The following is a 24,164-nucleotide window of genomic DNA, read 5'->3' on the forward strand; positions in this document are numbered from 1 at the left end:
GGAAGCAATACTAGGAATAGTGCTGTTTGGAAGAAGACCAGCCTTAGACTTTCTGAGAGAAAAAACTGGGCTAAGAAAGTGAATTATGGAGAGAATGGAGACTAATTAGAGCGATCATGGGAAAGAATAACTGATCCTTTTAACAATAATTATCAGTCTCGCCTACAGTTCTTTCTGAAGATCCACTAGTATCCAGAGTTTACCAGCTGTGCTCACTGGATATTTCTGGGACAAAGGGCCTGAGCCACAGGCCATTGGAGTCACTGGAAAGACTCTGACTGACTTTGATGGTCTTTGGATCATGTTCCCGATATTGAAGAGATTCCATGTTGGACATGTTCATTCAGAAAAACAGCCTAACAGCAGAGACAAGTTTTTTGCAGAATGAATACACAATGTGTTCCAAAGGGAACATTTCAGAAACTTACTATCATGGGCTTTTTAAATTGACAAGCAAAATCTAAACTAACCTTTAAAAAGAAATCACTGTGAAATGTGTATAAACTTCATAAGAGCAGATTTATTTGTTTAAGAGACCCTGTAATCACATTTCTCCTGTTAGTACACAACGCTGTCATAGGCCCAATATTTTTATAAGCATATTAGGAAAGTAAAGTTTGTCTTAATTGTTAAAGCTGGAATGTAGGACGCAGAGTTTAAATTATAAAGGCTCAGTTTTTTAAAGGCAATTTCTAAGCAATTACTTTCAACAAACAAGGATGTTTTAAAATATTGTTTCACATCGGGCCAGATCCTCAGCTGATGTAATCAGCATCACACCACTGCAGGCAGGTGCAGGCAGTGGTGTTGGGTCAATTTTCAGCAGCTGATGATCTGGCTTTCAGATGGCATTCAACAACAATCCCTACACTGGCAAGGCTTGGGCTTTCTTACTTACATTTCTCCAGTGACAGTTACAGTCAGGTTCACTCTTTTCCCTGTAGTCAGATCTTGTTCACATTGGTATTGATTAATGGAGCCCAGTTCTCCCCCGCCCCGCACATTGTGTCATCATTTATACCTTTGTAAGACAAGTGCAAAGTGCTAGCAGTTTACACCCCCTGTGCAGAGGGTACAAGGTTCACGACAGGACCATACTGTGTTCATAAGGTCAGGAACCTGAATGTTACTTGCAGTCCCTTTGACACTTGCAGTTTGGTTTAGAGGTGTTGATTGTGTGAGAAAAATCAACCAGATGCAAATAAAGACGTAATCTGTGCCCATACAGATCCCTGATTGTTCCATACAAAGAATGGATTTCACTCTCCCCAGCAGCTTGCACCCTGGGGTAGATCTACCCCCCACCCACACCCGACACTGGGGCTCAGCACATGGGTAGAGCTATGTACCTGGAGTCCCTGTATCTCCACACCAGATTTGGATGCTGTCGTGGGGTAGGTACACCCTATCACAGGGACCAGGTCACATATGGGGGGAAGAAGGGAAAAAGAACTGAACAGCAGATTGTCAGGTCCTATGTCAGTGACCCTGACTACAAATGTGGCTGCGCGGCCTAGTGGCCAGAGAGTCTGTACGCGGCCCTTTTGCTCAGGGCAGTCCCAGTGGTGGGGGTGCTCACCACCGAGTCAGCGGTGATCCTCCCGAAACACACTGACCAGTTCCCCCTTTCACTCACCAGAGAAGATTCTAAGTCTCCTGGGCTGCTTCCTCCCCTTTCTCCCTCAGTGAAGCTCCACGTTTCCCCCAGGTCTGCAATGGCCTAGCTCCCTCCAGTATGGTCTCTTCCTGGGGCTCATCAGGCATTCTGGCGTCTGTCTGGGCCTCTACATGCCCTGCTCCTGGGGTCAGGGCCTGCAGACTCTCCCTGGGGAGAGCCTGCAGTCTGTGTCCTCTCCCTTCAGCAACCTGCCTAGACTGAGCTGGGCTGCTTTCTTTTATAGTCTGCCTCCAGGTTGAGCATGCCCGGAAGAGTCTGAGGGGTGGGGCTTCCTCAGCCTGTAAAGCAGAGTTAACCCTTTCTGGGCTGCTGCAGGGTAAGTACACCCCATCACAGATGCTCATTGATTTTCCCAGCAGCATGGGAAAGCATCAAAAGTTCAGCTTCTCCAGCACTATTGGATGGCTGTGCCTAATCAAGGCCCCCAAGTTGGGGAAAGTGGGTGGGAAGACCATGAGAATAATTTCCCCAATATTATCAGAAGTATAAACAACAGGGGGAAACTACTGATATGGGGAGGGAGGAGCAAGCATTGCTCTTCCAGGAAGAGCACAATACCCTGTAAGCTGCTCTAATATAATTCACTTTTCTTCATCAAAGCATGAGTCTTTTACATTCATAAGCTCTTTTCTAATGCATAGGCCCTTTATAATTGTACCACAGTGCTACTGGGATCCCAGTGGGGGCCAGCTGTGGTCACTCAATTAGGGTGAACTGCAAAGAATGGGGCAGACAATCCCCGTAAAACTGGTAGATATTCCGATACTTAGATTTACCAAGCCAGCATAAAACAGCTTCTTTATTACCTTTCTAGTTACTCTGAAGCGCAAACAACACAATTCCCTTAAAGTGATCCAGCCTCAGGCCTCCATCCAGGTACCTGTATCAAATATGATGATTTCTGAAAATCTTATTTCATCATATAAAAGAAATGGTTCTACGAATTCCAAAGGATCGGACACATTACCTCCCAGGTTATTGAATATTCCAGATCTTACCCAAATACATGCTACAGCCAATTCTTATTAACTAAGCTAAAATGTATTAAAAAACAAAAGAGAAAGAGAATGGTTAAAAGATCAATATATGTACAGACATGAGTTCAATTCTTAAGATTCAGATTCATAGCAGAGATGGTGAGCTTTGTAGTTGCAAAGGGTTCTTTCAGAAATAGTTCCTAGCTTATAGTCCAAATATCATATTCAGGCCGTACCAGCAAACAAAGAAAGAAGAAGTGGGACAGCTAAACACTGAGGATGGAGTGGAGGTCAAGGATAATCTAGGCATGGCCCAATATCTAAACAAATACTTTGCCTCAGTCTTTAATAAGGCTAAACAGGATCTTAGGGATAATGGTAGCATGACAAATGGGAATGAGGATATGGAGGTAGATATTATCATATCTGAGGTAGAAGCGAAACTCAAACAGCTTAAAGGGACTAAATTGGGGGCCCAGATAATCTTCATCCAAGAATATTAAAGGAATTAGCACCCAAAATTGCAAGCCCATTAGCAAGAATTTTTAATGAATCTGTAAACTCACGGGTTGTACCGTATGATTGGAGAATTGCTAACATAGTTCCTATTTTTAAGAAAGGGAAAAAAAGTGATCCGGGTAACTACAGGCCTGTTAGTTTGACATCTGTAGTATGCAAGGCCTTGGAAAAAATTTTGAAGGAGAAAGTAGTTAAGGACATTGAAGTCAATGGTAAATGGGACAAAATAAAACATGGTTTTACAAAAGATAGATCGCGCCAAACCAACCTGATCTCCTTCTTTGAGAAAGTAACAGATTTTTTAGACAAAGGAAACGCAGTGGATCTAATTTACCTAGATTTCAGTAAGGCGTTTGATACCGTGCTACATGGGGAATTATTAGTTAAATTGGAAAAGATGGGGATCAATATGAAAACTGAAAGGTGGATAAGGAATTGGTTAAAGGGGAGACTACAACGGGTCCTACTGAAAGGTGAACTGTCAGGCTGGAGGGAGGTTACCAGTGGAGTTCCTCAAGGATCGGTTTTGGGACCAATCTTATTTAATCTTTTTATTACTGACCTTGGCACAAAAAGTGGGAGTGTGCTAATAAGGTTTGCGGATGATACAAAGCTGGGAGGTATTGCCAATTTAGAGAAGGACCGGGATATCATACAGGACGATCTGGATGACCTTGTAAACTGGAGTAATAGTAATAGGATGAAATTTAATAGTGAGAAGTGTAAGGTCGTACATTTAGGGATTAATAACAAGAATTTTAGTTATAAGCTGGGGATGCATCAATTAGAAGTAATGGAGGAGGAGAAGGACCTTGGAGTATTGGTTGATCATAGGATGACTATGAGCCACCAATGTGATGTGGCCGTGAAAAAAGCTAATGCGGTCTTGGGATGCATCAGGAGAGGTATTTCCAGTAGAGATAAGGAGGTTTTAGTACCGTTATACAAGGCACTGGTGAGACCTCACCTGGAATACTGTGTGCAGTTCTGGTCTCCCATGTTTAAGAAGGAGTAATTCAAACTGGAACAGGTACAGAGAAGGGCTACTAAGATGATCCGAGGAATGGAAAACTTGTCTTATGAAAGGAGACTCCAGGAGCTTGGCTTGTTTAGCCTAACTAAAAGAAGGTTGAGGGGAGATATGATTGCTCTCTATAAATATATCAGAGGGATAAATACCGGAGAGGGAGAGGAATTATTTAAGCTCAGTACCAATGTGGACACAAGAACAAATGGATATAAACTGGTCATTGAGAAGTTTAGACTTGAAATTAGACGAAGGTTTCTAACCATGAGAGGAGTGAAGTTTTGGAATAGCCTTCCAAGGGAAGCAGTGGGGGCAAAAGATCTACCTGGCTTTAAGATTAAACTCGATAAGTTTATGGAGGAGATGGTATGATGGGATAACGTGATTTTGGTAATTGATCTTTAACTATTCATGGTAAATAGGCCCAATGGCCTGTGATGGGTTGTTAGATGGGGTGGGATCTGAGTTACCCAGGAAAGAATTTTCTGTAGTATCTGACTGGTGAATCTTGCCCATATGCTGAGGGTTTAGCTGATTGCCATATTTGGGATCGGGAAGGAATTTTCCTCCAGGGCAGATTGGAAGAGGCCCTGGAGGTTTTTCGCCTTCCTCTGTAGCATGGGGCACGGGTCACTTACTGGAGGATTCTCTGCTCCTTGAAGTCTTTAAACCACAGTTTGAGGACTTCAATAGCTCAGACATAGGTGAGAGGTTTTTCGCAGGAGTGGGTGGGTGAGATTCTGTGGCCTGCGTTGTGCAGGAGGTCGGACTAGATGATCATAATGGTCCCTTCTGACCTTAGTATCTATGAAACTGGGACCGGAGTCTTGTGACTCAAACTTCCCCGATGAAGCCTAAACAAATCTGAGATGAACAGGATCAGGACCCAAGGGTCTTTTTATACAGTGTTCTAGCATCCACTTGATCACACAGTCCTAGTTAAACAATAGGCTTTTGATGTAACCTTTTGCTTTCTAACCACCACCAGTAATTAGTTACACAAATTAACATAGGGCAATTTATCCATTAGGCAGTCTATTACAAACTTCAAAGAGACATATAGACAATGACATTATTTTACCCAAGATTCATCTAAATGTTAATATTCCCTTTTGATCTCTGAATTAATAGTTATAGTGACAGACAGAAATGGTCTGTTTACATGCTAGCATCAAAGATACCCACAATTAGTATCACTTCTAACAATACAGGTTTGCCTTTCAAAGTTCTAGCCTACCTAGCCATACAATGACCCTCATTACCATTCGCATACCTTTTTAACATGACTTTAAAGGTGGGCTTTGGGTCATTCAGCCTGCAAGCTGTTTAACCCTTTCTGGCCATGAGTTATATCTTGTATAAGATTTGCTGCCATTATATAGCAGTGGTAGCAATAATGATTTGCATGGTTATATTTTAATCACACAACATCACAATAGGAGGAACTAATGATATGGGGAGGGAGGAGCAAGCATTGCTCTTCCAGGAAGAGCATAATACCCTGTAAGCTGCTCTAATATAATTCACGTTTCTTCATCAAAACATGAGTCTTTTACATTCATAAGTTCTTCTCTAATGCATCGGCCCTTTATAATTGTATCATAAGCACATGGCCATTTTTAGTCTTCTAGTATATGAAAGGCATCACAGGATTCAATGTGTTTTTCCCCTCATTGTCCCTGTGCTTAATACATGGTTGTTGTACTCTTGCATGTCAGAGGTTAATGTCTTCAGCAAGATAAATCGGTCAGGATAAACACCAGACTTCTAAAGCTGCTACCTCCGAGTAATGACTACAAGCAAAAGGCTGACACACTTTGACTTCAGAAGCTGACCCCATTTTCCAAAAAGGATATGCTAATATCTTGTTTATTTACTCTTCTTTTATTAGGCTATTTATTTCCCTAAGCCAAGTTCTCTGAGTCATTTGTGATTATTAAATCACCACCCTATCAATATAACTAAAGGGTGCTCATAAGGATTTCTCCTCAGATAGCACCCATTCCCAACTGGCAAGCAGCAAAGCAGTGACGAGAGTGAAAAGGCACCATCTCCAAAGGTGTGGTGTATCTGGCAGTAATCATGAAAGGGAAACAGGTAAGGACTAATGATACTGGTGTTTCTTAATATTGTTTCCAAACAAAGACACCTTTTAATGCCTTGTATTTATTATTTCAGACATTCTATCTAGTAAAACACTATTATTGCTATTGTTTTGTATGCCACAAAGTATGCACTTCTCTCTACGATTTTCTTTTTAGTAGGTTATCTATCTAGGTAAATTGAGGCTATATTTTCTCAGCTGAGCAGCCTGAAAAGGGATGCTTTATAAACACTTGATCAGATTAGAACTTTTCCAAGGAAGAAACGTGATTAATTACTCCCATTACAGCCTCACATGCAGTAGCAACAATCATTTAACTACACTCTGTCAATTGAACACACAGGTTTATTCACCATTAATGCTGTGCTCGTGAAAGGTGACAGATTGCCCTGCTAAGGGACCCCAACACTGATCTACAGGGATGGTTGGTAAAAGAGAAAATGTCTCCATGCACATTCGGTTCTAGTCCTCTCTGCTGAGATCACAAACAAGAATGCCAGTTGGTGACAACTGGTTTTCAAGGCTGACTGTATCTGACTATTAAGAACTGGATGAAACCACTCACTCATCTCACTCAGACCACCTGTAATCTTATTTTTCATAGTTATTCTCTGTCTTGAGACCAGAGAGCCTGAGTTTACAAGTACAAATAGCATTCTGCTTACCTTGAAGTCAATGGGACTGTGTGTGTATATGAGTAATGTGAGCAGGATTGTACCCTGTGTCTGCATCACCTTCAACAAGTTACTTTGAACAATACCTTACAATAAATATTGAGTAATAGTAGGAAGTCAGAATAGCTTGTGATCATTGTTTGCAAAATGAAATCAATGGGACTTCTTATTTGCTATATATAGCACTATAGCCAGATCTCTTTCAAAGAGACAGTCAAAATGTCTTGTTTTCATCTGACGCAGTGACCTTGGGACCATCAATCCATGCAAACTATCATAGAGGAGGTTGAAATCATTGAGTAAGGGCCAATGACTTAATACCCTCTCCTCTTTTTCCTCTTCTCACGGTCCTGTCCTTCCCTATTCATGTATGTCTTCTCCTGTTTCACGACTGCTACCCCCATGACCCCACCTTAACATGTTACGGCTATGTCATACTGTATTTTTCATTGTGTTCTGTTTACGAAAAAAATGTATCCCCCCTGCCAAACAACTATTAATGAGTTAAGTCCCACAGAGACCCCGCCGTGAGGCAGAGAAGGACAAAGAGTTCCCAGAGTTATCAGAGGGTGGAACTGGGCTCTGTAGATTCTGTTTTGCCTCTCATGAAGCTGATCCATGCTGGGGAGAGGGAGGAAGTGCCCTGCCATTAGAATGGTTCCTGAAATGATTTCGTTCTAAAGGTCTCACATCTCTGGGGCACTGGATGCAAGACTTGCTACACCAGGGACAGCTAGCACACCCTAGGCAGAACTGCTGGCTTGTCGACAGACAGGCTCACGGCCACTCAGACATGCACCCTATGGGACCACCAGCACTGCCAGCATCCCTAGCTGATCCCACACATTGTGCTTCCCAGCAGCCAGCCAAACTGCAGCTGCCCTGCATGTGTGCATGCAGTGCTCCCCGCACCTTTACCTCCCACTCATACCGGGACAACCATAATGTAGGCATTACATACGCATGCATCCCTTGTCAGAAATATTTGACAATGATACTAGAGATACTACAGACTCGGATATCTGGAACCTTTTCCAGTGAAGTAACCAGTCCTGGGTCAATTTCCCATCAATAAACCCAGGCTCACGTCTCTGGCAGTCAGGCTGTATATCACAGACTGTCCTTAAGAGTCCAAGGTTATCTCTTAACCAGAGATTGAATGGAAAGGGATTGTCCTTGCCTGTGGTGGCGTTTGCTCCTCTCTCTGGATAGTACAGCACTAAAACATTCCTTCCAGGCATGCCTTGTATTCCTGCCTCAAAGACACTTCTGCTGAGCACATTTTTTGCCTTTGGACTGTACCAAATGGCATAGTTTTTTCCTCTTAAAATCCTATGGTGATGATACATTGACACACACACACACCCCCCGCCCCGCACACCACCACCAGGACTTTATCCCCTTCTCCCCTGAAAGTTATTCACTTCAAGCACTGCCCTTACGTTAATTCTTGCCCCATTGCCTCAGCTGGCCAGCCTGTTCTCTGATTACACACTTGGAGGAAGCGACTCCTAGAGAAGGGAACAGAGCTTTGCTTTCCTAAAGAAAGCAATTGAGAGGGATAGACCATCATATCTGGACTTAAACAGTAAGTAATAGTGGCTATAAACTTAAAAAGAAAAGATTTCATGACCTCAGTTCTGTGGGCAGTGTAAATCCTTTGAATTACACAGGATCCTGGTTAAAAACTCATTATTTGCTGCTCTGGAGTCTTCCAGCAGTTTTCATCCTTTGCTACATTTATAATCACTAAATCCTTTCCCTGAGAGCAATGTCTTTTGGGATACAGATGCTGAAAGATTTAAAAGGCATACAATCCAAGGGGACTTTACAGTGAAAACAGGCTTCAGTAACATATTCTTAATTGTCACTATAAATTGACATTATATAATATCGCAGTCTCAACTGCAACAGAAAGATTTTGTCAGTGGGAATTACTGATTTGCAGGCCCTGTCTATTGCCTTACACATATTTATAATCTTTATAAGACAGGGAGCTTTTTCTCCAGAGATCCCAGGAATAAACATACTAGTTAATTGAGGAAAAAATGGTGATAGCTGCTCTTTCATAGGATAGCTTCTGGGACTTTTGAGTGGAACTTCTTAGTAGTACATTTCATCCCCATTATCTGAGAGAGACACACACACACACTTCTAAGGTTCATGTGTTCTACTGTTTTTTTTAACGGAAGGATCTTTCTTATATATTTTTTGCCTTCAGAGCAGGACTTCATATTGGGAACAAATGAGACTTTCAGGCCAATGAGGGCTGAATCCAAAATCCACTGAAGTCAACTGGAGCCAATGGAAAGATTATTACTAATTTCCCAGGTGTTCTAGAAACCTTTACCATTACAATATAAACGTGGGTGGGAGAAGGCAAGAACCAATGACACGAAAGCAATCTACCTGCATAAAGGACTTCTGTACTAACTACTTGCATGGTATTCAAGCACATTATCCAACATCTCATTCAAACTGCTAATTCAGTTAGAAATTTGGTTGTTCCTCTGCACTGGTACGGCACTATAATCTTTAAAAGTTATCTTTAATTTTCAAAATTTTGTGGGCCGCAAAAAAAAAAAAAAGCTTGAGAAATTCTGGAAGATCAGTGGAAAAGAGTTATCTGATGAAGTTCATACACTGTCTGGATAGAGAGAGAGAGAGATCTGTACAAAACAGAAGCTATTCACTTCAAAATCTTCACTGCAAAAAGAGACATCCTTTTTGCATTGAAATAGTTAATTCAATGTAATATCCTAGTGGAGACAAGATACAAGCAGTTTTTATGTCAGTGTAGCTAGTCATGGTCAACCCATTACCCAACACCCAGGGTTCACCTCAACTAGCTACACAGAGAAACTACTTGTGGATTCTAACCACTAGAATTTACACTAAGATCGCTCTCTTTATGTAAAAACACCCCCATTGCCATCCCCCCTGAAGGCGTAGCCTAGAGGGTGTATCTAGAAGAGGTTTGTATGGTACTTTTCTTTAGTTCTTATTTGATTGGCTTCACATCCCCACAAGTCTCACTTTGAATTTTTGATCGGAACAAACCCAAAAACTCCAAGCAAAACTCATTCATACCAGTGTAAAATCACAGACTTCATATGGTTCGAGAGGTGCTGGAGCATCAGAATTTACATTCAGATCTGGATCCAAACTTTTCCAAAGTTCAAGGGATGTATTCTCACAAGTTTGTGTCGGACATTTCCCATGTTTTGCAAAACCATAAACGGACCCAAGTTTTTGCTTGAAAAAGGGTTCCCTGCTTGCTCAAGAGTTTTGTGAATGGTAGCAAAATTTTTAACCAATTTCAGTGGTGTTTGAAAAAAAACACAAAAGTAGGCGAGACTCATGTGGTTTCAGACTTTATAATGAAAGTTTGGCACTGCTCTGCCATGGGCAGGAAATGGGTGATTTGGAGGTTGTGCATGCTATAAGCAAACAATCCAAGTGCCTGTTTGGGAGGTGACATCAAGATTCTACTTTCCTCAGTATATCTGTTCAGATCCTTTCAGACAACAAAACATTGGGGTGTAATGTCAGCAACAGAGGGTGGGCTGAAATCTCACTGGATGAAAGGTGCAGAGTCATGCAGCAGAGATCTGGTAGCTAGAATGAGGATACTGTGTTTTGTAATACAATTACAAGCGGCAGTTTCTGCTTTTCTGCTAAACTGTTTGTTTTATTGAAACCTCAGCCTCCCATCCACTTGTTTGCTTTGTCCACCATCCTATCTAACACGTAAATGGTGAGCTCTCTGGGAGAAGGACTATATTCTTCGTTATTTAACCATAAAGTGCCTAGACTGGTCTTTGTTCGGACTCTTATTCTACTGCAATATAAATAATCTATATGATAAGATTCCAGTAATGTGACTCTGTGTTACTCTGAGGCCTAAACTGTCTGTAGAGTCAGTGTGAAATGATGGAGGCAGCTACAAGAGTGGCTGAGAACTTCTGTTCAGAATATCACTCGGATGAATTGTCATGGGAATTCACAGCCTGTTACCATCCAATTTTCAAGATCTGTCATTTTGACTTTACAAATTACATCTCTGTGGTGTACAGCTACAGTAAGCTATACCACACCAAAAGTATTAGACCATTCTGATATCAGAGGTAATTCAACCAATCACCACCCTTATTCTATAGCTAATTTGCATGCAACCATTTCATTGGTTGTATGAGGGAGACTGCATAAAATGTTGGATTATCTGGTCTATCTGACACACCCTGCACCCAGCTGGACAAAGACAGAAAAGACCCCTGCTGTCTCAAAGATTTTTTTAAAAAGGCCAAAAAAAGGTATTAAACTTGCTGCATTGTGATGTATAAACAAGGCATGGAAGAGAAGGCAAAAAAATGTTTTTTTTCTTTGCTAGTCACCTTTAAAGCTACATGTTTTCAGGTTTTTTTCTTGAATTAACTTGTTAAAGGATGCAGCTTCTTAACCTATTTGGCCCATTTTAGGTCCAGAAAGGCAATTTGATACAGTTATCTTTTAATTCTTTGCAATTGCCATGTCAGCAATTTTTGCAAAATGCCCATTTTCAACTATGATTGTGATTTCTATAACTTCATTATAAATTAAAGTGAAAGGGCAATACACTCCCTTCTTGATGGAAACAGGAACTGTCTTTCCCTTCTACTTTTGTTCAACTGATAAACATCTGCCCAGATGTGAGCATGACTTCATCTTTTGTAATACATTTAATAGTGTGAAATTTTATATTAATGAGTAAGGTCTAATATTTGCTTGGAAATAACTGCAGAATTGCATTTACCTAATAAAATCCAAATATTCTGAAAAAGAATGTGGAATATAAGGAAGTTAATTATAAAGCTTTACGATTTACCTACAGAAAGGCTCGATCTTCCTTCCCATATTTATGTGAGTAATTACCTTTATCAATAATCCCACTGAATTGATTCAGTGACAGGTTATGCCCTTCTTTGGTAATAGTATCAGGATTAGGTCCATGGTGTAGCTGATCAAACGAAAGGAATGCCTACCATGCTGTGAATGAGAACTATTAGATTTAATAACATTTCTGAGCCTGCTCTTTTTTATGTCAAGGGAAATTAGGCTGAGTTCTGTTCCCATGGAAGTTAATTGGCCAATTGATGATAAATTAGTTCCGTTTTTGTTTTTTCCAAATATATCCACTTTAAAATTTCACATTCTTGCAGTGGGCGTTGAGAGTTTTTCGAGAGCTACCTCGTGCGTAACTGCAAACAGAGGGAACAAAACTGATCCACTTACTGTGAGACCATCATACTTTTCAAAAGAAAGCACTATTTGTGCCCCTAATGCAAAAGACATTGACACAGCAGTGAAAAATCCCCAAAGAGATGGACATGTTACACAGATGGGAGGAGGAGGAGGAGCCAAGGAAAATGTCACTTTTATTGAATTGTGCAGCATATATTTTGGGCAAGCTCCTCAGCTGGTGTAAATCAGTGATACTCCATTGAAGTTAGATAACAATTTATACCAGCCAATGATCTGGCCCTCTAATTTTTTTTTTCTTGAGTGTAGACAAGTAGGATTGAGCCCTGGTGTAGGTAAACTGTAAAGCTTTATAATTATCTGCCTTTATAAAGTAATGGGAACCAATTTCTAATTATAGGCTTGATTCTGGTCAAGTCCTGGATGGATATATGAAGGGTGTATTGGGAGGATGGGAGGCATTTTTCAGTTTCACCCTCTTTTCCCATCAGTTGGGCTATGTTCACTCTTCTGCTGAAATACAGTGAGAATCACCATTGCTACCGAGATTAGAAAGGAAAAGGGCCTCATTCCTGGCCATGTATGTTTGTTCCTCCCCACCATTCTTTTCTGACAGGGATTCATAGATTCCAAGGCCAGAAGCGACTACTATGATCATCAGGTCTGCCCTCCTGAATGACACAGCCCATAGAATTTTCCCCACATAATTCCTAGAGCAGATCTTTTAGAAAAACATCCAATCTAGATTTAACAATGATCAGTGATGGAGAATCCACCCTGTCCCTTGGTAAATTGTTCCAATTGTCAATTACCCTCACTGTTAAAAACATGCCCCTTATTTCTAGCTATCTTCGATCATGTTATACCTTTCTCTGCTAGATTAACGAGCCCATCATCCAATGTTTATTCTCTATGTGGAGATTTATAGTCCCTAAATAGATTGAGCTCCTTGACTCTATTGCTATAAGGCGTGTTTTCTAATCCTTTAATCATTCTAGTATGCAATATTCCCACATGCCATCCTGTTGCACCTCACTGCTTATCTTGAGACGTTCAGGTAGATATAGAAATCTCTCTGAATCAATTTAAGCTAATTATTGCACTATTCCCCTTTTGTGGACTACAACAAACATAAAATCAAAACTCAGTTTTGCTTCACTAGTCTTTAAGGTTGATTTACATGGACATGCTTAACTGCATCACCTTAATGCGTACTACGGCCTAAGGCAGAGGTGAGTAAACTACGGCCCGCGGGCCACATAGAATCATAGAATCATAGAATATCAGGGTTGGAAGGGACCCCAGAAGGTCATCTAGTCCAACCCCCTGCTCGAAGCAGGACCAATTCCCAGTTAAATCATCCCAGCCAGGGCTTTGTCAAGCCTGACCTTAAAAAATCTGGCCCGCAGGACCCTTCTGCCCAGCCCCTGAGCTCCTGGCCTGGGAGGCTAGCCCCCTCCCCCGCAGCCTCAGCTCACTGTGCCGCCAGCGCAGTGCTCTGAGCGGCGGGGCTGTGAACTCCTGCCAGGCACCATGCTGCATGGTGGCGTGGCTGGCTCCAGCCGGGTGTCCCGGCTGCCTGTCCTGGTGCGCTGGGTGGCACGGCTGTAGCACTGCCAGCCACCAGTGCTCCAGGCAGCGCTGTAAGGGGGCAGGGAGCGGGGGGGTTGGATAGAGGGCAGGGGAGTTTGGGGTGGTGTTCGAGGGCAGGTGTGTGGATAGAGGTCGGGGCGGTCAGAGGGTGGGGAACAGGGGGGTTGAATGGGGGCAGGGGTCCCAGGGGGAGCAGTCGGGAAGGAGAGCAGGGGTTAGATGGGGCGGCAGGGGGCAGTCAGGGTCAGGGATTCCGGGGGCGTTCAGGGGACAGGGAGAAGGGGTGGTTGGATGGGGCAGCGGTCCCAGGGGGGCAGTCAGGAATGAGAGGGGGGGTTGAATGGGCCAGCAGGGGACAGTCAGGGGCATGGGGTCCAGGGGTGGTCAGAGGACGGGGAGAGGGTGGATGGTGGATAGGGCAGGGGTCCTGGGGGGGCCGTCAGGGGGCGAGAAGAAGCGGGGGTTGGATAGGGGACGGGGACGGGCCACGCCTGGCTGTTTGGGAAGGCACAGCCTAACCGTCTTTCTGTACAATTTCAGAAACCCGATGTGGCCCTTAGGCCAAAAAGTTTGCCCGCCCCTGGCCAAAGGAGAAGATTTTCCAAGGCACAGTAGGAGGCCAATTCTCATTGAGTTTCAATGGGAGCTGGAAACCTAACTTTTCTTTGTGCCTTTGAAAATCTACCCCTCAGTTTTTAAATGTGGTGCCCTGGCAGCTGAACCAGGGTTTAAACGCTTCTTTACCACCCAAAGTAAGGTAGTTGGGTATTTCTTGAACACAATTATGGGCATGAATAGTACACTATTGTTAGAAGCCAGGTTTAACGTCAGGGCCTATACATTTGTAACTTGTCCTCCCAGTAAGGCCTGAAATTTTTATCCAAGCATGATCACCAAAAATGTTTTAGCACATCATGTGTTGTAGCTGCAATACCCAGGTTTTTGTACCGGTTCTCTTGGGCTTGAGTCTCTTCATTTATACTGGTGAAGTCCTAATGACTTCAGAGGTGTTTCTGTTGGTTTACACCAAAATAACTTATTTCAGAATCGGGTCTTATCCTTTCATTATCTCCAAATCTCCCATAGAATTGAGGCTTGGGTGAACAAAGAATGTATCATTGGTTCCATAACGACATCTCAGCAATAAGAGAGATATTTTAAAAGATTTAAATCTATGAGCTATAGGGGGATTTTTGTATATTCAAAAGCCTGTGATACTTAAATAAATAAATGAACTTATTATAGCACTTTTCACTCACATGCCTGAAAACACGTATTGTTACCCAATAACTATAGACTTCCATGAGTTTAAATATGTAAATAAGGATCACTCCTGTCAGTTAAGGTTTGGCAAATCAGACCCCAGATGACAACCCAAGAAATTATTTTATTAAGTTACCAAGTTACTGAGCCCAATATTTCTGAGACAATGTTGTGGAACTTCTGATCAAGCAAAGGTTAATACTAATGGCCCAGTGCTGTACAGAAATACCCAGATGTACCCCTAAATACTGGTACAATCCTTGAATCCTAACTGATCTGAGTAGCCTCTCCTCACCTCAACCCAAAAAAACTGTCCAGCTTTCAAATGAGGACTAAAAGGAAGAAAATGGATAATGCATATAAGAGAAGAGGGGTTTAATCACACAACAGATAGATTAATAAACGGAATGTCATTCTTACTTACTCATATCTGATGATACGGTAGTTGCAAATAAGTTGGAGAACTGAAAGCCCCTAGAGCAGGGGTTCTCAAACATTTTTATAGTGTGAACCACACCTTAGCATGGACATTGTCTTGCAAGCCACCAGCGCTGGCCCTAGGTTTTTTGCCACCCCAAGCTCTGAGAGCTCAACGGCCCAAGCAAAAAAAAAAAAAAAGGAAGGATGGCCAGAATGCCGCCCCTGGAATTGTGCCACCCCAACCACGTGCTTGCTTTGCTGGTGCCTAGAGCCGGTCCTGCAAGCCACCTCCCCACTTGTACAGCAAATACAGCAATCAGCTACATGGAAATTTACCATTAGGAAAGTATCACTTGTATTTGGAGCGGTCTTCTACTGAAATTCAGCAGGAGGAAATGAGGAAAGCCAGTACCACGTCACCAGTCAGCTTTCTGATTACCATTGCCAAGCACACCTTGGACCTAACTGTTATAGGCCACTTTGGACACCTCTGCTTTAAATGCTAGGGGGCAAGCAATGACGTGCTAATGAAAGAAGGCAAGGGGGGGGATTATTCTTCAGGCAGTAAGTATCTGTCCATGACATTTTTTAAATGCTCTCCCGTTTAATATTCTGGTAAAGTTAAGAGATTTCCTAATCTGGATATTTTAAACATGAGGAACAGGTTAACTTTTTTTTTGCCCTTTTCTATTATTCATAGCTTCTCCACCTTGTTCTGTTGCACTAATCCTTTACATATTTTATAGTATCCTTCACCTGTATTAAAACTGAGAAGTACCATGGGCCAGATCCTCAGCTATTGTAAATCAGAGTAGTTCTGAAGTGCAAGTGAAATTTAAAATCTGAGAATAAATGTTAAATACTAGAGCAGTGAGCAACTCTTCCCTTTTTCCACCTAACAAAATGAGAGTTGGTATTTTTTGGTTTGGTTTGGTTTTAAGGATACAAAGCAATTGGTGTGTGTGTGTGTGTGTGAGGGGGAATTATACTCCTCTCCTTGCTGCAAAAGCAGTGTAAATTCATTTCTACATCATATATCAACTGTGGATAATCTCCACTCAGCAAAGAAATAAATGCTGCATCAAACTGTCTCTCAAACCTTGTGTGTGTGCAAAAAAGAGAAACTAGATCAGCCAGGAATGTAAAGTAGAAAAAGAAGTGGGTGTGCAGCAAAGTCATCAGCTATTATTGTTTTAGGGAGATTGGGAGAGAGATTTAAGAGTTTTTCAGAAGGAAACTGACGTTCGTATCTGATTGGAAATATGTATGTACATAATACCACTTAAAATCCATGCTACTATTCCCACTTAGCTATTATAGCTCTTTCCATCCACAGATCGCCAAGCACTTTGCAGATGTCATTAAATCCATCATTTATGGATAGGAGACTGCTGCGCAGTAAGGTGATGCAACTTGCCCAAAGTCACACTACAGCTCAGTGGCAAGGTGGTAACAGAAGCCACATTTCCTAACTCCCAATCCAGCAACCTTGCATGAAACAGAGTCAAACTCCATTAACAGTCAGAATCTTCTGCATGCAAAGCATGTGCACTGAATTTTTACTGCGGTTGCTTTTGCCAAGAGTTTAAATCTGTGGGGTGCTGAGCTCCCATTTTACACTCAGAATCTTGTAGGATCAGGAACTGTAACTGCTGTCATGCCCCAGGTTGTGCTTGCACTGAAGTCAGTGGTATTTCTGCCACTGAATACAGCGAGAGCAGGACTGAGTACCATGACATCAAGTCTCACTGCTAGTGTTGAAGAGTTGCTCAGCTCTAAATGAGCAATCGTTACTTGCACTGGCTAATAGGTAGTATGGGTGCTTAGCACTTCTCAGGCTCACATCCTGAGACCCTGCTCCTACAGGATCCTAAACTACTTCTGAAAGGTATTAAGTGCCCCAGCTCTCATTAAGATAATGACATGAGTAGTCATGCTGAAGTCTAGATGGGACTAATCTTAGTAAGAGCTACAGATTGGACCATTATCCACTGAGGATGAGTTTGTTACTTAGAGACGATCCATACGCTTGCACTACTAGGTCAGCATTAAAGAAAGTGAAATCTATAGCTTAACGGCAGAGGTGAATATTGTTGTGAACTCTAGGTGCATGGTGGTTTAGACAACTATTCTCCAGAATTCATGTGTTTCAAATAGTTTTGAGAAGATAAGGAGGGAGTACGCAAACAGAAAGAATAAAGACATTGAAAATTGGATGGACTGATGTACATTCCTCGTCTATACACGGTAAGTAATTAGCCTTTAATAAAAATTCAATTTGGAAGCAATTTTACTTTTACGGGAAAAGTCAGTGTATGGGCTTTGTGATGTTACACCCCATATTCTTATGGAAATATGGTATGACTAAGACATACTTTATGCAAGATGGGTCTTGTAAGGTATCATTGGAAAAGTTATGATTTACTGAATGTGTTTATCCAATTTCTATTCATGTAGCATTTTTGTATCTTAAGCTGGGAATATTGACCATGTCTCTGTATTTCAAATGTGCTACATTGGATGAGGCCAAACAATGTTAGTGGCTTATTGAAGAAATGCACACAAGCATACAGATTACCCCAGGAACCGTGTGCAATAGAAACCTCTCAGAATAGCTCTACACAATGGGAACTGTTTGACCCAGGTCACAGCAAAAAAGCTTTCCAGCAAGTGGGGGGGGGGGGAAGATATATAAAAGAGGGATAACGACAACATGAAGGGTCCTCACTCTCCCTACAACAACACACCTGAAAACACCCAAGGAATAAAGACTGAACTGTGAGAAGTGATGGTCCCAGGGTAAGATCTTAAGCGTGTGTAAGAAAACCTGGAAAGCCAAGGCAACTTGTGCCTTAAGAATCTGCCACCCTGTTTATCACTCAGGGTGACAATTTGTTAATTTGTATCCTACCTATCTAGTGTGTTAAGCTCAGTCTGCGGCTTTTGTTTATTTAATAAAGTAATCTGCTTTGTTCAGTTTGCTCTCCCTTTAACCACTTAAAATTCACCTTTTGTAGTTAATAAACTGCCTTGTTTATAATAAAACCCAGTTTATGTAATTTCTAACTGGGGGACAAGAAGTTGTGCACATCTCTCTTCACATTGAGGAAGAGAGCAGATTTTTATGAGCCTGGGCTGCGCAGATTTTTCTATACAGTGCAAGACAGTATTATTTTGGGTTTATCTCCCAAAAGGGGTGTGCACGTGAGTGCTGGGGGAGGTCTCTCACACAGAGCTGATTTCAGTCTGTGACTGCAGCGGGGTGTGTCCCTACCTGTGTGTGTGTACTGCAAGAGGCCAGAGAGCCTAATTCAGCAAATCAGGGAGAGGGAATCCTGGCTGGTTGAGCAGGAGGGGCTCAGTGATTTCCAGTACATCAGCTGGCACCCAGAACGGGGGTCCAACCCATCACAGGCTTACAATGACTTGTCCATCTAAAACACAGACAGAACATATTTTAGGTCACTTTCAGTTTTCAGGGATGGATGAGATTTCCTGTCATTTATGTTGGGAAATGAAGAAATGTATCCATACTTTAATGGAGAAAGACTGCTAGTTCTTGCAATGTAAAAGCTAATGCAAAATGGCACAGTGTAAACAATATGAATGCTAAGTATAAACTGGCAAGTCATCCATCTTTGACAAAGTTCACCTCTTAGAAAAGAGGTTCACCTCTCTTTGACCCACCTCTTAGAAAAATGTATATTCGTTAGATATTTATAAAGAGCTGGTCGATAGCAGCAAATAGGTTTTTCAAAAAAAGGCAAATGCTTTTCCATCAAAAGTATAAAATATATTCACCAGCTGTACTGAATATTTCTAAAATATTCAAATACATAAATTGGCAACCATCATTAACTGTAATGTAAACTGTTTGTTAGCAAGTTGTCTCAGTTTCATCAATTTTTATTTTGGCTGAAATATTTTGTCTCAGTCTTTGTTTACAAAACTCCTGCCCTGAGCCCTTCCATATTCAGAAGTGCTCACGTTACACTGCTGATAACTCCCAGAATACAGACAAAGTGGGATAGCTGAGAGTTGGAGTCTTAGGCTAAGTCTACATGACAAAGCTCCATCTGTTCAGAGTGTGAAAAAGCACACCCTTAGCTAGCATAACTATGCTAGCACATCTCCCCATGGAGACAGAACTGATATTGGCAAAGAGTCCTTTTGCCACTATAGCTTATCACAGAATCATAGAATATCAGGGTTGGAAGGGACCTCTGGAGGTCATCTAGTCCAACCCCCTGCTCAAAGCAGGACCAATCCCCAATCAAATCATCCCAGCCAAGGCTTTGTCAAGCCTGACCTTAAAAGCTTCCAAGGAAGGAGATTCTACCACCTCCCTAGGTAACGCATTCCAGTGTTTCACCACCCTCCTAGTGAAAAAGTTTTTCCTAATATCCAACCTAAACCTCCCCCACTGCAACTTGAGACCATTACTCCTTGTCCTGTCCTCTTCTACCACTGAGAATAGTCTAGAACCATCCTCTCTGGAACCACCTCTCAGGTAGTTGAAAGCAGCTATCAAATCCCCCCCCCATTCTTCTCTTCTGCAGACTAAACAATCCCAGTTCCCTCAGCCTTTCCTCATAAGTCATGTGTTCCAGACCCCTAATCATTTTTGTTGCCCTTCGCTGGACTCTCTCCAATTTATCCACATCCTTCTTGTAGTGTGGGGCCTAAAACTGGACACAGTACTCCAGATGAGGCCTCACCAATGTCGAATAGAGGGGAACGATCACGTCCCTCGATCTGCTCGCTATGCCCCTACTTATACATCCCAAAATGCCATTGGCCTTCTTGGCAACAAGGGCACACTGCTGACTCATATCCAGCTTCTCGTCCACTGTAACCCCTAGGTCCTTTTCCGCAGAACTGCTGCCTAGCCATTCGGTCCCTAGTCTGTAGCTGTGCATTGGGTTCTTCCGTCCTAAGTGCAGGACCCTGCACTTATCCTTATTGAACCTCATCAGGTTTCTTTTGGCCCAATCCTCCAATTTGTCTAGGTCCCTCTGTATCCTATCTCTGCCCTCCAGCGTATCTATCACTCCTCCCAGTTTAGTATCATCCGCAAATTTGCTGAGAGTGCAATCCACACCATCCTCCAGATCATTTATGAAGATATTGAACAAAACCGGCCCCAGGACCGACCCCTGGGGCACTCCACTTGACACCGGCTGCCAACTAGACATGGAGCCATTGATCACTACCCGTTGAGCCTGACAATCTAGCCAACTTTCTACCCACCTTATAGTACATTCATCCAGCCCATACTTCTTTAACTTGCTGACAAGAATACTGTGGGAGACCGTGTCAAAAGCTTTGCTAAAGTCAAGAAACAATACATCCACTGCTTTCCCTTCATCCACAGAATCAGTAATCTCATCATAGAAGGCGATTAGATTAGTCAGGCATGACCTTCCCTTGGTGAATCCATGCTGACTGTTCCTGATCACTTTCCTCTCGTGTAAGTGCTCCAGGATTGATTCCTTGAGGACCTGCTCCATGATTTTTCCGGGGACTGAGGTGAGGCTGACAGGCCTGTAGTTCCCAGGATCCTCCTTCTTCCCCTTTTTAAAGATTGGCACTACGTTAGCCTTTTTCCAGTCATCTGGGACTTCCCCCGTTCGCCATGAGTTTTCAAAGATAATGGCCAATGGCTCTGCAATCACATCCGCCAATTCCTTTAGCACTCTTGGATGCAACTCGTCCGGTCCCATGGACTTGTGCACGTCCAGCTTTTCTAAATAGTCCCTAACCACCTCTTTCTCCTTATGTTGTTCAGGGAAGTGGTTTAACTATGCAGTACCAGCAAAAGAACTCCTTTTGCTGGCATCTCCAGTAGGGGGCTTTGCCCATATATCTATGCAGGCAAAGCCTTTGTAGTGTAGACTAACCCTTACTAGCATCACTCATGGCTCTGTAACCACATATCTGTGTGAGAACAATTGAACTTCTGAAGAGGCATCTGGGAAACCTAACAGGTTGCAATGGCATTATTTCCAGTCATTGGGATGCTGCTGTTCTGTGCCTATTCATACATGTAAGTTCATTTATCCCACACAAAAGGCCACTAGTTACCAGAAGCTATAATAAGACCTAGAAAGCATGAAAAAAAAGTCACTAACTTCATCTATTCTCTCATTGCAGGGGTTGTCTACACATGAACATTAATCTGGAATAAAGTACAATGTGAATTTAAAGCAGATTATCTATTCCTGATTTATTCCATGTGTGGATGCTTTTATTTCAGAACAGAAGTGTCCCCACCTGGAGTTAATCAAGAATAACTCTCCATGTGTACTAGCCCTCAGCCCCCCAGATATAATTTATGAGAAGAATTTTTAATATTAAAAATATTAATGCTGTATGATTTTTTGGGGTGAATGACATCAGTAATCGTGCTTTGCGTTTAGTTAGAGGCTGTACTCTTCCATAAATAAATAATACAGAGATAGTGATCTGTAGCAGCAATATTGTATCTATTATAGAACAAACTGCATAGAAAAGCAGCTGTGAGTCACCTTTGCAAGCAGGTTTCAAAATTGTCCTTGACAAGTTATGAGTAGTTAGTACAGTACCCTGAAATACATTTGATTTCTGATCAACTATATAGAGAAATATACAAATATGGAGAAATGTCCATTTCCCCACATTCAAAGCACTACAGTGTATTCCTATCCCATTTTCCCCCTTTCAGAAAAATAGAAATTTCAATTCCCAAAACAACATGCCACAAGTCCTGCCCTTGGATAACATTTTAGATAATATTATGTATTTTGTGGTACTGTCCCAAACCCCAATCAAGATCGTGGCACCATTTTGCTGGGAGCTTGGCAAACCTAGTCCCTGCCCTCAGGAACATTCCTGATTCCAGTGTGTTCGCTCCTTTCTGCCCATATGATTTAGAAGTCTCACATCACTATCTATGTATTTTACATGTGCATCAAAGGAGCAGTGGTGCATAGTAGAGGTATGAGGTACTGTGTACACAAGGGCAGGGTGAAAAGCTATACTGAGAGTGCCTGGGAATCTAATCCAACTTTAATGAGATCACTGCTACAAAGCCATCAAGTTAGACCTATCCAACAACAAGAAATAAAACCAAACAGAGGAGGGCATAACATTCATACCAGCAGCATTGTGCTTAAATTCATGCCTCCTAAGACAAAGGTAACCTGCACATACACTCTACGTCCTTTTTATTCTGTAATCAAGGGAGCTGGAACACAAAGGCTTGCTCAGTGCAGAGGACTACACTTACTTAAGCCCACACACACGCTCCCGCACTAGAACACAAAAAACTTGATGTGCACTGTGCTCAAGGTCTTTGCAGGATTAAGACCTAGACACGGATGCTACAGACACTTACAATGTGTGCATCTATATATGGGGGCTTTCTTGAGGATGTAGGGAAGGAGCCTTATGTGTGGAGGAAAGGGGTATTAAATTATTTGTGGATGTGGAAATGAGTAGTCAAGAAAGGACTTTAAGAAAGTGTAACATTGTAACAGATATTTACAGCTAGACTGGACAAAGCATCAGACGATATACCGGAGGTAGGAAACAAAGCTACTTTGGTAAGGACTGAGCTATGTTATCTGACATGTCTTTGATGGCTATCCTAGGCTTCATGTTTTGAAGTTCAACACCACAAGGCCTTTAAAAAATCTCAATTGCAAACAAGTTGAATCCCACAAATAAAAACTCTTTTCAAAACAGCTGAACAGGAATTTTGGGCACTAACTGCAGTGGTAGCACAGGCAGGATTTCAGCTTCTGTCTGCTATGTTTCTCTTCATGACAACAAGACAAATGAAAAATTCTTCAATTTGTAAATATAGTGGGATGGATTCTGCTCTCAGGGTCACAAGTTTAACTCCCCGTGAACTTCACTGAAGCTCTAATGAGGTTTTGCTGGAGTACATTGGGAACAAAGTCTGGCCTAATATCTCCAGTGGTCTGAAGGTGAGATCCATCACATCTAATAAACTGTGATGGCCAGATATGACACTTTTATTGCATAAATATGCAGTGATGTCTAACAAGAGAATCAAATGGATGGAGTTACAGTCCCTTGGTGAAGGACATGGTTCCCATGTCAGAATAAGCAGAGCAGTTCCTCGAGAAGGGCACTGAAGTGCAAAGAGCCCTTGCATTTCATCAAAAGCTGTAGTATTAGCAATGTGTAAAAGGCTATATACAGCACTTGTTAGTGGTTTCTACCCTCTCTGAATTCTGCTTTTCACAGCTTTGTATTATGCTTCTTTGTTTTCTTCACTTCACTAAGTGTTGAAAGCCCTGTTTAAAAAACCCTTCATTTCTATTTTCACCAAATTACCTCCATTCTGGAATCTACTCTTCAGCCATTGACATAGGCCAGGTTTGGCTGTACTTAAACACAATTCACCATGATTTCATTCTTTCCCCTGTTACACCCGTAGAACCCTAGGGGCTGCAGCTTTGTCCAGCCAGGGCCCAATCCTGTTTTTCTGTGGCCCTTTTACACTGCTCCAGTGGTGAAAATAAGCCCTATAACAGGCACAATTGGTTCCCCAGGAATAACCCTGATGTGCATAGTAGGGTGTTCCTTGCTTATTATAAAGTCAGTGGAATTGATCTGTGCCATCTCCTCCCTCTTCTCTCTACAGCCCCCAGCAGGAGGAAGC

The 24,164-nt window shown here is 42.2% G+C and overlaps 1 long non-coding RNA gene across 4 annotated transcripts in view; it reads right to left on the reverse strand.

Moving 5' to 3' along the window:
• Positions 1-24,164, reverse strand: part of LOC141994900 (uncharacterized) — a 116,150-nt gene that overhangs the window by 13,000 nt on the left and 78,986 nt on the right. The window lies entirely within an intron of this gene.

Source organism: Natator depressus, chromosome 10, assembly GCF_965152275.1.
Source record: "Natator depressus isolate rNatDep1 chromosome 10, rNatDep2.hap1, whole genome shotgun sequence".
Classification (NCBI taxonomy): Eukaryota; Metazoa; Chordata; order Testudines; family Cheloniidae; genus Natator; species Natator depressus.